Source organism: Lepisosteus oculatus, chromosome 5 (assembly GCF_040954835.1).
Source record: "Lepisosteus oculatus isolate fLepOcu1 chromosome 5, fLepOcu1.hap2, whole genome shotgun sequence".
Classification (NCBI taxonomy): Eukaryota; Metazoa; Chordata; class Actinopteri; order Semionotiformes; family Lepisosteidae; genus Lepisosteus; species Lepisosteus oculatus.
Window position 1 is genome coordinate 60,254,563 of NC_090700.1, and position 15,568 is coordinate 60,270,130.

At 42.4% G+C, this 15,568-nt stretch overlaps 1 protein-coding gene across 4 annotated transcripts in view; it reads right to left on the reverse strand.

The window, feature by feature from the left end:
* Positions 1 to 13,637, reverse strand: part of csnk1g1 (casein kinase 1, gamma 1) — a 65,111-nt gene extending 51,474 nt beyond the window's left edge. For all 4 annotated transcript variants that reach the window (XM_006628933.3, XM_015343642.2, XM_015343641.2 and 1 more), the window contains exon 1: positions 13,459 to 13,637. The gene's annotated coding sequence lies outside the window, so the exon portion shown is untranslated. The remainder of the gene's footprint in view (positions 1 to 13,458) is intronic.
* Positions 13,638 to 15,568: the final 1,931 nt, after the last annotated feature.

Genomic DNA, 15,568 nt, shown 5'->3' on the forward strand with positions numbered 1-15,568 from the left:
ATTTCAACAATGAGACATGCAATAGGACCTCTTAAACCCCAAACCCAGAATCCCCCAATTATAAAGACACCAGCTACCAGCCTTCTTCTATACTTAGCCATCAGTGTCCCTCAGGACCGACCAGAGTTTAATCAGGAGCCAGCTGGGACCAGATCTAAAGCATCTGTAGGGCTAGAAAACAGCCATCAGCAAAAAAGGATGTAGAAGAAACTGAACACAATGCCTTAAGCTGGCCACCTTGGGGAACAGACTCTAAAGTTACACAACTCAGCATGCAATTTTAGAAATCCACCTACAGGCTCTTATACTGTATCTGTGAGTTCCCCTGACTAATGTTCCCATGCTTATCTTATAGCTGTGCCTTCTATATAGCCAGTGGAGATATAAGAAAATTAAAGAACAACTACATTAGCAATGATCAAAACAGACTGCTCAAATGCTCATACTGTGAAAAGAAAGACTTGTGGCTGTTTTAACAGGAAGCTCACTGAATGCAATATTCTTTTTCCAGTGCAACTAATCCCTCTTGTAGTCTAATCGCTCTCTTCTGCTCAAGCATTCCTGACACAGGAATTCCACATAACACTGATCCAGGGAATTCCAGCCTTGTGTAACTTCGCATCCAATAACTATACTACAGTGCGAGTCTTCAACTGCAGTAGCTCACATGAGTCACATTTACTCATCACAGTTTGGTGGGATGACATGTATATATAACACCTCTGGTCATGCAAAAATGCCTCTCGCAGCATGACGCACTGCAGCAAATGAACACCTCAGTTATCTGGAAGCCTTACACCACCAAACTACACAGACAAAACACAGGTGGGACCGAAACTCCAACTTTCCACTGGCATTGAGATAAAAGGGCATCAGAATTTACACGCTCTGTCAGCAGCTAGGCGAATAAAAATCCTGCTGTTTTCTTTCCCAACTCAAGTTTACCATCCATGCAGAACCACTGCCTGGTTTGGGTGGCGCGCCGAATCAAAATGAACAAAAAGATTCTTTGAGATTTATTTGGAGGGTAACACTCTCTCCCAGTTTTGAAACCCTTTTCATGACTCTTTCATTTTTGTGTCTACATTTGCACTTATAAAAGCATTTTAGAAGCAAAGAGCAGCTCTCTCAAAAACTGGAGCACATTTTAAAAGTGCTCTAAACGATCAGATTGAATTCTTGGACAGCATACGCCCATCATCTGCCTGAGACTTTCACAATGCTGTTGTCATCACTCATTTTGTACAACAAGCAACAAACAGGTCTTAAGAGGTCTTGCTGAAAAACTGAAATGCCAATTACTGAACAAGAAATAATAAACAGAAACAAAACATTGCAACATGTAAGGTTAAATATAATTAAAGGAAGTTGTTCAGAAGGGTACTTTCTGAAATCGAAATCATTTGAAAACACTGATGCCACCCTGTTTCTGGCCCTTCAAGAATCCACTAGTATCTAAGTGGTTCTATAACCACTCTCTCATGCAACAGAAAAACTGGCCAGGTTGTAAAAGGGTAAAGCTGTTACACTCTATTATTGCCCTATGTCATTTTTGTTAATTAATTGTAGCCTCCAAACCTATTCACCCCCTTGAAGCACTAAAAGCTGATTTAGCAAAGAAAATGCAAGGATCAAAATAATTTACTAAATAAAATGTGATCAGGCACAAAGACTTCTGAATAGCAATAGCCTAACTGTAAAAACAATGATACATTAGCTAAAAAACCTAATTTAAATGTATTAATTCCCAGGTAAATATGTTGAATACGAATGGAGGAAATTTAATCCTTTAATGATTTTTAGCCCACTTGTAATTTCATTAAAGCCACAGAAGGTTTGTACAAGCTTCTAGAAGCCAGACTGATTGCCATTTGGATTTAAAAGAAGCAAAACACTCAATGCTCCACCATCATATGGAATCTCAGAGAACTGCTCAAATATCTAGGTCAAAACGTTATTGACCTAAACATCATAAATTACAGCTGTAGAAAAAGTCCCAGTTGTAGTGCTCTTCCTCAAGACATTCAGGACTATCAGGAATCCCTGCTAGCGCACCAGGAAGAAGACTTTAACAAGGTTTTACTCACACTCTTGGTCAAGAAATGTGTTTCAGGGAACAAAATCACACCCAAGGGTGAAACATTCTGGCATTGCCAGGATATAGTGTCTCCATGCAAGGCTGACCTCATGAATCTGGTGTCTCTGGCAAATATCTATGGCAACATATGAACAAATCACAACTACTTCTATGAATTGGCTACATCACTCTGCTCTCCTCTCCACTGAGAGCTGGTGTGTGGTGAGCGTTCTGGCGCACTATGGCTGCCGTCACATCATCCAGGTGGGGCTGCACACTGGTGGTGGAGGGGAGTCCCCATTACCTGTACAGCGCTTTGAGTGGAGTGTCCAGAAAAGCGCTATATAAGTGTAAGCAATTATTATTATTATTATTATTATCATTATTATTATTATTACTTCCAAAACAAAGAAAGACCAAATCATTTGGATGGGTGAAACACAACTTGTCTTAACAGTCCTGTGACTAGCACAGAAAGACGCAGTCAGCTCTCCTGTGAGCTGCACAAACGAATCACATATGCTTTAGTGATGCTTTGCATCCTCTATTTCTGATATCCTAGCTAGAAACCCTACCCTAGCATTTCCAGCGTAAACTTGTACTTACGTAAAGAAGGACAGACTTTATAAAAATATTAAGCCTGTAACAAGTTACTGGATTAAGGGAACATGAAAGTAAGAGTTTTGACCAGAACTTGTCAGCACTGTTCTTCACTAGAAGAGCTACATGTGCAGGATGACTGAATATCCTTCATGAAACAAGAAGCCTCATACTGGTTATCAAAGCAAGAGGAGGGTTCAGAAGATACCGAGTAATGTGGGAATGAATAAAAAGAAACATATATTTATAAATATTTCCATGTTTTGTACACATGGTGTATTTTGAACAATTCCCTAAAGTCTTTAGCATGTCATTTATATTGAAAAATACTGAATGCACACCTGGATTTTCATGCCTAATCAGCTTTTCATTACGTGTTATCAAGGGTATGAATATATTTGGAGGTGGTAGTAATAGGTTTATTCCATACTGAAAAAAAGGTGAAGAAGGGTCCATGGCCGAAACGTTGCGTTTTCTCTCTTCTTTTTTTCAGCATGGAATAAACCTATTACTACCACCTCCAAATATATTCATACCCTTGATAACACGTAATGAAAAGCTGATTAGGCATGAAAATCCAGGTGTGCATTCAGTATTTTTCAATATAAATGACATGCTAAAGACTTTAGGGAATTGATCAAAATACACCATGTGTACAAAACATGGAAATATTTATAAATATATGTTTCTTTTTATTCATTCCCACATTACTCGGTATCTTCTGAACCCTTACTTGTTTCTTTGCAGCCTACGCATGCTGACGCAGCTACCCACCTGAACTATTTGGAGGTGGCTGTGCCTAGCCCATCTTCAGCTTTTCTGTTGTTGGTTCTGCCGAAACTGTAACTTTTTTTTGTCAAGGCCTTCGACCTCAGGCACGAAGAGAACCGGCTTTTGTCGGGGCTTGTCCGAGATGAAAAAAGCGCCCTGCTGTTTGGAAGCTTATCAAAGCTGCAGTCAGGTTTAGAGCAGTCTGCCCAAGTTTCCACTAAATGACACAGCACTAAGCCTGCTTCTTCTGAACCCTTCCCCCTTGTGGAAACAATTTCTAATGCCTTACAATGTACACACACTGCACCTTAAAACAAACCATTAAAGGGTTGAGGACATATAGCTCATCCTGTTGTAATCATCACTTCTGGTCCCCCTCCACAGGTCTGAAATTCTCCCAAAGTAAGGTGACACGTGTGACTGTGCAGATAGACAGCACATGACAGTACCCTGGTCAGTTACAATCTATTGTAAATGTCTACAGCACTTAGAGTTACTCCAATACCGCCGGCTGAAACATTTCCTGTCATCCACACACAGAAGAAGGCCCAGCCTGGACACTCGAGAGCTGTGATGCTTGAAGGCCTAGCCATCACACAACTGTTGCACAAAGCGAATGAATGTCCCAAACTGGAGACAATGCAATCTTTGAACCCATCAACGTCTTACTAAAGTGTCCCAAAATAAACTTAAAAATAGTTAGGCCCTGCTGCAACAGCACAGGAGCCATTCAAAAGATAAGACCTCTTACCCAAGATTACCACTCTCTACACTAGAAAACAGGAAATAGTTTATGTAGTTACAGTCTACATAAACGGTTACAATCACCGACATGCTGTCCAAGGGGCAGATACATTTTTACAAATGAGTAATATCAGAGAAGTGGCAAATTTTGAAAGAGCCACTTGATAAAAACTGATATTTCTACAGGTGAGTGATGGGGAAGACGACAGCGAGATGCTTTTACAGTCAAATCCTCACAACACGCAAGGCTGGAGTAGTGCGTTCGAAAACCGAGAGTGACTCATGTTCACAGCTCCTGAATCACACTGCCTGCAAAAAACAGCATCAAAGGGAGGCAGTTGCTCTGAAGGGCGACGCTCGGCAGCGCTCTGTTATATAAACCTTTCATATGACTGAAAAGGGGGCTATCTGTTGTGGGTTTAAAAACAGACAGATAGAGTCATCCCTTGTCGCTTCTACAACAAAAAAAATGAGCATGCAAATTCAAGGAACATGGTGCATTGTTATTTATCATATCCAAAACAAAAGTAATAATAGGTCAATAATAAAGTGAATATGCTGAATGTATGGTCTTTGAACCAAAGCAGTATGTAGTACCTGAATCCTATTTTTAGAGACTGCGTAAACAGGCTGCATAATCATCAAATTAACAGCAATAACAAGGCCAGGAGTTTCCTCTCAGGCTCGGAAACATCAGTAATCACTTTTGTTTCGTTGATAAGGTGGCTGCTGAAAATACGGCGAGACTATTACTGAGTGGCGGAATTTCCTTGCCGAACACCACAGACGAAACTTGAAAGAATCCAGAGCTCCGACTTCCACTTCTGTCACACTTTGAAACTGGTCCGGTTTGGTTTTTCGGAAAATGGGAAAACTGGGCATTCAAGGTTAACCCAGTGTAAGGGAGGGACAGAGTGGGACGAGCATGCCTTCCGAGTCTGTTCGCAAGGCGCAGGTCTTCAGCTCCTCAACACCGAGAGAGACAGAGCTTCTCGACATACCGCATGAAACAGTGTCAACATGGCCAGGGAGCCAGTTATTTAAAACACCAACACCTGCAGCCACTGTGCTCTCATCGCCGAACCGGTCGGTCATGGTTTACAGGCAATACTGGGGAGTATCTTGTGTACCAGAACAAAAGGACTGGGTAGCAGCACAGAAGCCATCCGGTACTTCCAAGACCACAGGGTTTGGAAAACCCACCTGCACAGCTGGATGGCCTGAGAAATAAACACTGGACAGAACCAACGACACACAATGCTGAAGATACACACCGCACTCACAACTGTGAATTCATTAACAAGGAAATAGATATGAAAAGCTTGCTGCCACCTATAACACCTAGAAGATCCTGATCCTGAGAAATATCTTGCCAGGATATAATAGTTATATTTTGCCACTTCTTTCTGTACCTTATTTATTAGAGAGATATTACTACAGGGAAGTACATATCAAACTGAGAACAGGAGGGTCCCTACACAGGGAGTTGTAGAACTTAGGAATAAGATAAGGGGCCATGTTGTAGGAGCCATTACCCTGGCTTCATTCAAGAAAAGGCTAGACAAGATCCTAAGATCAATTAACTGCTCACTACCTAACAGGCTAGATGGGGAGAATGGCCTCCTATTGTTTGAAAACTTGCTTGTATTCTTAAAAAAGAAAACACAGCCTCTGCACCTCGGATGTTATGGAAACCCAGAATCCCTCTATCAGGGCACACCTCACTGGCAGAAACAGGGCCTCCCAGCTGCAGCGGCCAATTCAATCTAAAGCTAAAGACCCGAGTCGGCACTCAGATGAGAAAAATATTTCATGTTTATTGGATAATATATATATTTTTTTAATCAATAAAGACTGACAAGGCAAGCTATTCGATTTTTATTGATTTAATAATAATAAATCATAAAACAGCTGGTACAGCTAAGTATTTAGCGGAGACACAGGAGACACTCATAAAAAAACGTAGCAAGTGCCACAGGAGCCGGAGGCTACTTCAGATACAGAATCGTTCATTCTTAACCTGTTTAATATTCAATTAAGGAGGAATTGTACTGGATTAAAGCCCCTGCTCCGTTAAAGACTGTGAAGAATAACAGAAACGGTTTTCAATGAAACAGGAGAGATGGGCTTATGCTTTCCGAAAGCTTAAGTAAAATTACACCTGAAGTCATTAACCTTTAGTGGAAAATAAGACCTAGGGAGAAACCAGCTGGCAAGCTGCGTGCCACTCTGCAGGGAGGCAAGCTCTGCTGTTTTTCTGGGATCGTGGAGGTATTATAACTCGAGATGCTCTGCAGTGGCCTGGATTCTTTTTTTTTTTGCGCTGTTGTTTCTGGCATTCAGGTGCAAAGGTCTGGCTCAGCAGATCCATGCTCTATCTGCAACACAGACCTCCAGAATCCCGATGTGCTTGGTGCCCGCCCGGAGCCTCCGAGAGACTTGGGCACTACATCCGAACCTGGGCGGTGACAACAATCAGGGAGAGAGGCGCCCGAGGAGGAAGAGACTTTGCCAAGGTCACGCAGTCAGGGGTTGGCTCAGTGTCGACACCATGGCAACTCATTCTTCTGCAGGATCCCCAACTTCCCAGTAAGGCTGAGGAAAGGGCCGCTCACAACAACGTTGCTTGTATTCACACAGGTAAAAAACACAAAGGATCCCTTAAGACCGCAAGTTACCCATATTTTACCCAGCCATTATTGTACAATTCTGGTTTACTGCCACCAAAACCACAAAACCTAAAGAAGACAAAGCCAGAGCAAAGTCATGGTCACGTTTCAGGATCATACGGGAAGAACTAAATGAAAAAAGAAAATGGCAGAACATGCCATGGCATGACTGTCAAATGAAAATGAGAGCAACACAGATATTGAAATCAATCCATCCGTTTTCTTAACTGCTTAATCCCATTCTGGATCACAGAGGAGTCGGAGCCCATTCCCGGCAAGCACAGGGATCAAGACAGTTCACCCTGGACAGGATGCCAGGGCCAGCTCTCCCAGAAGCAAACTAACCCACCAGCATGGATTTGGACTGTGGGAGGAAACAGTCCCACAGTCTTCTTATTTATTGTTATTGTCATCCTGTAAAGCGCTTTGAGAAGCCACCTTTAAAGGCGCTATATAAAATAAAGTTTATTATTATATTATTATAAACCTGACCACCTGGAGGAAACCCACACCAACAATGGAGGAACGTACATACTCCACACAGATAGAAAATAATGAAATTATTATTTCAAAACAAACACTTTGTTTTCGGCGTTCACCGAACCTGGACTCCACCATCCCAAACACTGAGTAGGCAGAAATCGAGGCACTTCTATCAGATTCGCAGATGTGCTCTGCATTACAAAGTACAGCTCCAGTCACAGAGCCAGCAAACAGAATGGAACAGCACGTAGGTGTTTGTGGCAAACCCCCGCACTCAGAGAGGTGTTACCACATTGGAGCACAAAAGGTTACGCTGTTAATTGAGTAACATGCCTGTGAGAGCGCATTTGCTGTGGACTTTTGCTACTTGACTAGATGTACTAAATGATCACAAAAAGGATGTTTCTCAGCTTGCTCTGCGCTGTATGTTCATTACACTTTAAACATGCCAGCCTTTTTGTTGTTTTGCTTTTTTACTTTCCTTCTGCTGCGTTTGAGTGTTTTTTTCACTTGAAGTATTACAGTCTTATTGGTAAGCTGCACAGGATCAGAGTGTCTCCTACACTATTCGACATTCATGACAACTAGGACAGCTCTGATTGTGCTTGTGCTAATGACAGGATGCTATCTTTGAGAAAGTTATTGCCTCACAGTCAACACACTCTGAAGGCAGAGCATGACCTATGGACGTGATTTCAGAGTGGTGGGATGCTATAATCACATACACTTCAAGAAGCTGATGCATTTTACAATTACCAGGCTCTGGAGATGAGGGAATTCATTTCAGTATCACATTAACAGTAATTTCCAAAGGCTGGTAAATGTTTTTGGAATTATTTACTGGTCAGGCCTAGGTAATAGTATTGTAATTATGAATCTGAACTGATGTTTAGCAATGTGAACCAAACAGCAGCTATTTCAGCTATGACATTTTGTTATAAATGGAACTATTCTGTAAAAAAGACAACTTTTAAGACTATTATATGGACATTCAATCAAATTTAAGGTTCATCAACTGTTAATTATCCATAAATGATAGTCAATACTCAAAACAATGAATAGAGACACTGTTTTTAGCATGTTGGTACTTCAGTGCTTATTTCAGAACAATGTGAAGCGTTCTAGTTGTTCTGGACTTTGATTGGCTGCAGACAGGGCAGAGGAGTGGGTGTCTTATGGGGCAGCTGTGAGTGTGAACTGGCTGGAAACAGCAGCACATCGGACTGCAGGAGTGGGACCGCCTGACTGTTCCAGCTTCAGCCCGACACCCTGCTGTTCACTCGCAGACTGAGTGCCGGTATATTGGACAGGGACCCTACAGACCATCTGAGAGAAACCCGGGACTTTATACTAAGGGACAGATAGTTCACACTTGTGCACAGCGGTTAGCATTGGTGGCTTGTAGTGTTCGGCCCCCAAGGTGCCGTCTGCATTTGCTGTTCACATGAGTTTCCTCCAGCTGCTCCGGCTTCCTCCCACAGTCCAACGCCAACCCAGTAAAATTATGGTATCTGGGAAAATGGGCCCTGGCGCGAGTGTGTGCGTTTTTTGCATCTGCGTGTGCCGTGAAATGGACTGGCATCCCATCAAGGGGGCATCCTGCCTTGTGTTTGCTGGCTCTGGGATAGGCTCTGGGATAGGCTCTGGGATAGGCTCTGGGATAGGCTCTGGGATAGGCTCTGGGATAGGCTCTGGGATAGGCTCTGGGATAGGCTCTGGGATAGGCTCTGGGATAGGCTCTGGGATAGGCTCTGGGATAGGCTCTGGGATAGGCTCTGGCTCCCCCACAACCTTGTCTTGGGAAAAGCAGTTAGAAAATGGACGGGTGGAAAATTCAAACTTTGCTGATCACAACATTACAGATTCGTGGTTACTCTAACCATTGATCAAGCAGGAAACCGCAAGCTAAATACTATCTGATGGGCTACGTGAAAGATTCACTCAACACCATTCAAGGTTAATTCCAAATGCTTTGCCACTACCTAGTCCTGAAGCAGGACAGAAGAGGTGGGAAACTGAACACGTGCACTGTATAGTGACGCATCACTTAATCTCCTCTGTCAAGAGGATACCAGTTCACAAACATGACAAACTAACATAGACATATTGCTTTCAAAGGGCCAGACAGACTCGCTCATTAATAAGACTCATTTAGAGGATGTCTTGGGAGAAACCTGAAGCAGCCACAAGGCAATGAAGTTCCAAGAGTGTGGTCAGCCATTAATCTGTTTTATGAAAGATTCTGACAGGATCTGACAAACCTCGAGAGGCTCGCATTATTGTATGAAAAGTTGAGGTACTACAAAGAGCATGGAGTTCCAATGGGTTTTTGCAGTTACCTGAAACACAAACATGAGTCTCAGTACCCTTTTTCGGTTTCTCAAAACAAAACGATTTCGCCATGCGAAAAGGCACGAGAAGAAGCACCACCATCCTTGATTCTGGAGTGGAAACACTCCATTTGTTCCATCAGCCGCAAGAAGCATAACAAAAACAAAACACTTCTTTTTTTCTGAATTGGGAGGGTGGGAAGAAGACGGAAGGCACTGGTATTATTGGCAGAAAGGTTGATCATAGCTCTCAACAGCTGAGCAATGCAAATAAGAAATGCAGCCAGGAGAAGGGCATTGCTCTTTTTTATTTTCATAAAAAAACATCTGAATCACTTTGAGCTTCCCTGGCGACAATGCCCCTGACTGGAGTGACTTGGTGTGCACACGCTCCAGCCGCCCACAGCTTAGCGATGGCGAGCTCTGGTCAGCAGCTCACAGGTACATTATCGACACGAGAAGCAAGCCTCTATGGCTTAGAAGCTGTACAGGTGTACCATCCCGCAGCTGGAAACAAATAAGAACTCAAATTGCAAATGTATCAGCAATCACTGAATGCGTTTATGTTCCTGATCTTCTCCTTGGAGCTCAGAAGTGAATCTTGCTCAAAATAAATGCTCACTTCTGTGAGGTGTCCTACATATTTGAATGCCCACCTACACCCCTTTCATGTCAGAGCTCACCTCCCAAAGCTTACAAGGAAAACTGCTGAGTAACAAGTCTAGTTCCACTCTCGCTGTGTCTGCGGGCACACAAGATGACACGCTTAAGGGGAGAGTACTAGGAATAGGACCCCTGCGATCCATTTCTGCACAAGAAGCAGGCAGGTTACAGTCGGTTACAGAGTTATCCAATTAAGAAGACTAACAAAGCAAGGAAAAGACACGAGTGACTTACAGCAAGGGAACCAATGCAGAATGGGTGGCAAATCCAGCAAAAGGAGAAAAGTGAATTGAAGACACTGATAAACATCACTTTCTCAACACTTCACACTGTGACCTTGGTGCTGCTTATTATACTGCAGGCAGCACAACTGTAGCTGCCTTGAAAAAGCACCTAAGGGGAAAAAAAGCAGCTGTATTGTGCCTTATGACAAGCGTGCATCACCCTAAAGCATGACCAAAAAGAAAACACAGCCGTTAAAGGGAAGCTAAGAACTAATCCAATCTCCAAAGCATGCTTTTTAAACATTTTGAATGCATCTATTTTGGAATCACTTCAGCATCTAAGAGGATTTCACAGCAAGAAAAGTACATGCTGTGTAAGGATCTTTTCATCTGCGCTGTGGAATTAGTATTTCGTCGTCTACCAGCCACGACACTGTACAGAACTTGAAATTAGCACTTACATTTTCGAAAGAAAACCCTTCACCAGATGACTATAAGACACTTCTCTCCGTTTCCAGGCACAGTATGTCAACTTTTTTTTTCCAGCTCAAACAAATGTCTCCACAATCCTGCCTTGTGAATTCCTCCCATCTCTTTTCCAAAGCCTGCACTAGTACTGGGCAACAGTTAGGACTGTGACACCACTCTGAACTGGCGAGACAATCACATGAGCTCGGAACAAATGTTAACACAGTATTTAAGCACAACACTCTAGGGAGTTTTCTTTTAATCTTTAAGCCACAAAAAGGAGTGATTTCTAGATCCCATGACCTATTTGCTATGTATACAACATAGAGCTACAACTTGCTCACATATCACAAAGCTACAAAAAGCCACTTGACACATTTCTCAGATGTTGACTGCTGTTTCACAAACTGACTGTGACAGATTTTAGACTGCTTAATAATGGGGAGACCAGATCAAGATACAATATGCACAGCTTAAAGGCAAAGGTCATTACTTACAAAAGCATATTTTGTTTTTCTTTCATAAGGTGACCATGTTAACCATTTTACTTCCCCACAAGCAGCTCTGCAATGCCAGTCAAACAGAAAATAAGACAGGATACAAAACGGATGGGGGATAGAACACAAAAGTTGTAATCAGTAGGATAATGAATATAAACCAAAACTTAAAATAAACAGTTCACATCGGAACCTTGTATTCAGTACATATTGTTTGGAGGATTGCTTGTAACTATATACACTGCTTGGAGCACAGGACCTATTTACAGTTATGAATAATCCGATTCAAACTGTCATGAGTTGATTTTTTTTTGCAGTACATTACCGCCATGGTTTTATTAGGGCTTTTACATGAATAAGCTCAATTATTACCGATCCAGGCACTGCAATACTGTTGACTACGAAGAGAACAAGCGAGGAGTGTGGGAGTGTGTTCGCCACGGTTATCCAAACTTGCCCTAAACCTCTGAAAACTGACTTCACAGTGGTCAGTGCTGGCTTAGTGTCTGTTTCATTAACATTTACGGTCCCAGAACACATCAGCAGTCTAAGGGAATAATAAAGATGACATCCGAATGAGTACGTACGGGCACATCGTGTGTCACAGGTGTTTGGTCTGTGACACACACTCTCATTCTTATAGCTTAGAGGTAGGGCTGTACAAATAGAAAAAAACCTTTCAGAAGCCACTATGCGACAGTCCAGAACACATGGGACTAGAGAGATGAGCTGAGTGTCATACAAGTAGCACAGAGCTCCCATGCTTTTGCATAATACGGGCCAAAGATCACACCAGATCCTAACACCTTAACAGCACAGCAGCAGTGCAGACAAATGGTTACTGGGTCACCAACGAGCCTACACGTACACTCTGTGAGGCTGCTTCGTCAGTTTACAAGCTGCCAATTAAATTATCAGATTTAATGAGCTTCTTAATTAAGTCTGATTATTTAATCGTGGTGATTAAATTATCATTAAAAGAAACCTTCTTGGGCTGCACAGGAACGTGCGGAAGCGTCTTCCCCCTGATCTGTTAAGACATTTCCCAGTACTCGCGACAGGCGGTTGGGGTGTCCTGGCGCTGCCACCCCAGTCGTGTCGTTCAGTTCATCCGGACACACAGCGCAGTCTGACGGGTGTACTGCTCGGACTTGCTCCGGACCAGGAAAAGGCCCCCGTACACACAGCGAAACGATGGTGGCGAACCCGGTAAGGGAAACCCGAAGTGATCCTGTATGTTCACATACTCGGAACTTGAAGAAAGCACCCATCGTGTCCGACAACTACAGTGTCAGCGCTGTTTCTAGCTCAAAGCCAACAATTCAACATGAACCGGACTACGCAGGAGACACCCGTCGCAAAGCTCACAGCTCAGCCCAGAGCTGCAACAGTAGAGCTCTGCTGGCAACAGTGAACTCTGGATACATCTGACGGTTTAAGGTTTCACGAACACAAAAGTGGAGAGAATGCTTTGTAAAAACACTCAACAAACAGTTAACAGAGAGTACGCACAACGTACCTCACTGCGTGTCTGGACTTCTAAACGGATCAAACTAATTTAAATAGCCTTTTCGTAATTAAATTCGATTTTTTTTTTAAAGATAAAGATACGGTTTCAGACAAAAGCTAAACACGCTTTGCTAGCACCCCTCGATCGATCGGATGATTAATAATGTGATAATCTCATTGGTAAGTCTTTTTTGAAAAAGAGATAAACCTAAAGATGTTTAACAGCCCTCCTTTAACTTTCACCTTTAACTGGCATTATCTTTTAACAAAGTATGAACTTGTCCACGATGCCACCTCCCTCCCGATTTTCAGAAACATTAATTAAATGTATTTCCTGGAGAGTGGCGAGACTGAGATCGCTAATAATAGTCATTTGTTTCTGTGAAAGGGGGGATAGGAAAGAAAATCATCATCCGGACTTACTTTCACGCAGATGTTGATTAGGTTTGATCCACTCAGTAACACGATCCCCCTAATCGGTGCCACTCGTGAAAGCGCTGAGACCCCTGCGTGTTAAAGCTTTTGTATTTTATCCTGAAGCTTTTTTTTCCCCTTTTTGCTCTGTCTCCTGAGCAGTGAAAGGCTCCTGCAGTTCCGGAAGTGCTGATCCAGCACCACCCGCCTAGGAACACAATCACTTCCGGGTAGTCGAGTACAACTCGGCAGCGCCGCCTGATGGATCGACGGCTTTTGAGTCTTTGTCAGCTGCAGGGTGCTGTCTGAAGCGAAGCAAGTTAGTCTGAATACAGGGGGGATCACATTCGAAACAAGTACCAGATAGTCTGCCAAGTCCAACAGCTTCGTAATGCAGAAAACAAAGTGTACTGTAGTATAGCACGCCCAGGATTTCAGAAGATTCAACTATACAAAAGCAATACACTATCCAACATCTAACACAATAACCTTATTTTTAAACTCATTTTACTTATATAAAGGAATGACTTAATATAGTAATAATATGATTCTCATTATATGTAACATTCATCCATTCATTCCCTTAACTGACAAGCAATGGGCGCAAGACAGGGTACACTCTGGGAGGGAAGGCAGTCCATTGTAGTAATAATATAAATCATTTTGATTTTGACAAAGAGCAATAGGCAAACAATAAAATAGGCAGTTTTGTTGAGAAGTGTGCATCATGATGGGATACAGATATATCTGTATAGTATAAATAATCTATATACAGGACAGACTAGATATCCTCTGCGAGGAACTACTACCTCCTTCCATTTTTTAAATCTCAGCTCAGCAGGATCATTCTGTATCGTCCTGACACGGACAGCTGCCTGTGCTGGCGTGTTTCTCTTGAAACAATAGCACACAAAACCATGTGGGGCTCTGCTTGCCTTTCGCACAGGGAGAGCGCTCATGGACACTTCTTACCCTCACTCGTGTGACTGAGATTAATTCCACCTAAGAGATTTTTTCCTGCCGTTTTTCTACGGCGGCAGCTGCCAGCATTGTTCACGGCAGGGCCCAGCTTTGATTTCCTGTTTTTCCACAGGGATCACCACCAGGGCTACGAAAGGAACTAGGAGGTTTAGGTCTGAGGTTAGTGATATAATCCAAGCTAAATAAATAAATGACAGTGCATATTTTTATATATACAGTATATAAATGGTGTACCATTGAACATCTATTTGGAGATTATAAGGTTAATGTAATACATCAGCAAGTCTTTAAAAGCCGTTCAGATATACCTGAAAATCTCCCAGACGAAGTCCACTCACCACACACCAGTGCTTGGAAGCAGTGCTTCTGGGCATTGTCACACACAGCCTAGCCAAGCAATGTAATGATCCGTTTCAATTAGCAAGAGTTAGAACTGACACAATCGTACAATCAAGCTCTTCAGGCCCTTTAACCCTTAGAATGAGCGTCTGGCAACAACCACTTTCTTCCCGAAGAAGGGTCCACAGCCGAAACATTGTGTTTCTTTTCTTCTCTTTTCAGCATAGAATTAACCTATTACTTGTTCCTTTGCAACCACTTTCTTTGGTTGCTTTGCTAAAAGGAAAGGGCAGACCTCTAGTGTCATAAATCTGAATTAGGTTACCAAAATGCAGTGCAACACCTGTCAGAGAAAACAGAAAACACTGTATATTTAACTCCTCTGATGCTCCAGTATGTGTTGCAGTAAGTACTGCTGATCTCCTCAGCAGACATGTCTTTTTCTTCACCAAAGACATGAAATGGTAAGAATAATAAATTAGTTTGTTTTATAGTGAGTAACAGAGGATATAAATGTAACAGGAAAGTGTGCAGCAGTCTCTGATGCTCATGGACTTTCTCTTTAATGAAGCGCAACGTTTCATTTGTCCCATGACAGGACAGACATGCAATCACAGGCAGAAGAGAAGATGATTCTGATGATCAGTGATGTACCAATTACTCTTAAGTAAAAGATAGAGGTACTGTAATGTTCCATATAAAAAATGGGAAGTTATCTGGTTCCTTCTAATATTCAGTGCATTCACTTTTACTACAGGAGTAAAGGAAAAGTTACAAATCAGCTCATTTATTCTGATGA